Source organism: Microtus ochrogaster, linkage group LG1 (genome assembly GCF_000317375.1).
Source record: "Microtus ochrogaster isolate Prairie Vole_2 linkage group LG1, MicOch1.0, whole genome shotgun sequence".
Lineage (NCBI taxonomy): Eukaryota > Metazoa > Chordata > Mammalia > Rodentia > Cricetidae > Microtus > Microtus ochrogaster.
The window spans coordinates 41,053,196-41,056,267 of record NC_022027.1 but is presented as its reverse complement, the minus strand read 5'-3'; positions in this window follow the sequence as shown (position 1 = coordinate 41,056,267).

Genomic DNA, 3,072 nt, shown 5'->3' with positions numbered 1-3,072 from the left:
CACTGAGGCAAAAATCAAATCAAAAAGTACACACACACAAACAAAATACGGACTCTTCTGTTGGTCAACTACTTCTGGATATGAGGCCTGATCCAGCATGTAGTTGACACACCCAGTGAAACTGTTACAGAAACTTATTTTCCCTCTCACAATAGGTATCAATCACAAACAACTCTTGGTTAGGGGTGAGATTTTGTTCCCCTTGGTGCTGAAATTTGTTTGGTCTGAACCTGAGCAGGTCTCCAGCTTGCTGCCACATTCTCTATGAGTTCATAAGCATATCAGTTTTGTCGTGTATGCAAAGCACTGTCTCCTTGGAGTCATCCATATCTTTGTCTCCTTTCTCCTCTTCTTTTTTACTGATCCCTGGCCCTTTGGGGGAGGTATTTGATAAAGATATTCCATTGTGAACTAAGTGCTCCGAAGTCTCTTGCTCTGCACAGTGCCCAGTTGTGAGTTTCTGCGTTACTTACTATCTACTGCAAGAATAAGCTTTTCTGATATAAGTTCAGTGAGGCGTTGATCGACAGGTATAGCTCTGAGTCATTAGGAGTCATTTTGTTGCCACATTCCACTAGTAGAATAACAGTAGTAAATTTTCTACTGTTTCCATGGCCTACCTATTCTCAGATTGTTGGCCATTTTATCAGTGCCAGGTATTGGGTTCATCTCAAGGAGTAGGCTTTATATCCAGTTAAAGAGTGATTGGTTACTCCCATAACATTTGTGCCACAGTTGAACCAGTATATCTTATAGGCAGGTCTCTATTATAGATCACAGGCTTTGTAACGTGGTGAAACTGATGATTACTTTTCTCCTTCAGAGGCGTGCAGCCTAAGTTGTTCAGGTCCATGATCTCTGAGGCACAATGTGCCTTTCAGTTCCTGAGAGACCAAGGCACTCCCTCAAGCAGTGAAGTGTTCAGGCTGCTTTGTGTTTCTCTGTATTGTTCGTTTAGCGTGAAGGGAGCATGAAGACTTGGAAGGACAATTGGCTTAGGCATTGTTCTTGTATACCCTGTATGGTTTGCAAACTTCTCTGCATCCTGACAACTACAATTGTATTGATCCTGGCAATTCCCATTATGTTCTGCTTCTCTTAAAAGTATAAAAAGTCTGATTACTCTCAATATAATTGACATAGCCTCAGTTTTGCAGTGGCCCTTCCAACTGGCCTCATTTAACTCCTTGAGGCAATGCCAGGTGACATTGGTCCAGCTAAATAAGCACAGATATTTACCATTTGTAAATCAATTGCTTTCTGGCTATCAGCTGCAGATCTGGCATTTTGCAGGTTTCCCCTCTGCTCCTGTTCCTTTTGTGGTACAGAAACTTTTTTTTTTTAAGGAGGAGTGGTAAAATTATATACTCTTGCTCTCTCTGCTATTTTTCAGATTCATACTCAAAAATATACCTTCCAGGTATGCTGACTAGCTTTATATAAAATTGATACAAGTTATGAGCGGAGGGAACCCCATTTAAGAAAATGCCTTCATGAAATCGACCTGTAGACAAGCCTGTAGGGTATTTTCTTAATTAGTGATTGATAAGGAGGGCCTAGTGTAATGCAAATTTTAATGGAGCTTAATAAAAACCGCAGAGATTTTATTAAGAATTCTGGAGAATTCTGCAAGGCTGGATCATCTCAGCCAGCAGCCTTGAAGCTGTTCTGGATGTAGAGCTGAGAGGAAACTGCGACAGAGGTGCACTGGATCATCTGGCCTCTCTACTTTTTCCGAGACTTTTCAGGGGGTTTTCCTTGATCAAACCTGATTTTTCTTAACCCAGAATGAATCCAGAGTGTCTTATTTCTTTTGAAAATAAAAGCAGAACCTCTTCTCCAAAGTAGCATTTCTTTGATTTAAATTTTGAAATAAGGCATTTTCAAAATATATAGTTTGGATTAATCCAGCAAAGCTTATAGTCAAATATCTCTTAGCAGCTGTTGCTCTTTCCGCAGCAGTCAAACAATTCAGAGATAACACAATAACATATAGTATCCAGACTTTCTGTATTTTTCATCTTTATGTGCCTTTATTTTATTAATTTACTCCCTTTTCTTTTTTTTGTTTGTTAGTTTTTCTTTTTTTTAATTTATGTATTTATTAAGGATTTCTGCCTCCTCCCCGCCACCGCCTTCCATTTCCCTCCCCCTCCCCCGATCAAGTCCCTCTCCCTCATCAGCTTGAAGAGCAATACATATAGGCATCCTCCTGAATATTAACCTTCACCAGGCGATGAAAGGAGACAGAGACAGAGACCCACATTGGAGCACCGGACAGAAATCTCAAGGTCCAAATTTACTCCCTTTTCAAAGACTATTTTATTATTTTAAAACTTTATATTTCTTTTTAACAACTGTCTATACTTTCCCTTCACTTTCCCAAGCCTATGTATATTTTTAAACACTGTAAACCATTTGTAGGTTTTAATCTGCATATCCTTTTTGACTTTTACTGCCTATTTCTGTCTTTTCCTCACCATAGGAGTCTTTAAATTGCTAAGAGTCATGGCTAAGACCAAAGCTGTGGCTTTGGTAGCTGGCTCTGCCCCATTCCTTAACTTTCTGAGAGTCTATAATTTGAATGTCTCTCTTCCCAGGTGGGTGCCCTTTATTACTTCCAATACCTTATTGTTCAGCACGTGACTTTGTTCACTTTATAGAGAATAAGAGCAGTGACCAGGGACATATTTGCCTTATGCATGTTCTTTGAGGAAAGTGTTTAGCTTTTGCCCATTTGGTAAGATGTAAAATGTACATGTGTCATATATAGTTTCAAATACATGAACATGTATTTCTTCTATATATACTTTTCTGAAATTTTACATTACTTATGAAATGTAAGTAAATTACTTTTAGTATCTTTTTGATATGACTATAGGTCTTTTTTCTTCATTCTGTTGATGAAGGGAACTAAATTTTTTGGTCTGCATACATTTATCCAACTTTGCCTACCTGACATATTTCCAACTTTGGTGATAATACGAAAATATAAATCTGTTATGAATTTTTAAACTACTATATATTTAATTATAATGAAAAATCTGAAGAGTTTACTATAATTTCACAAGT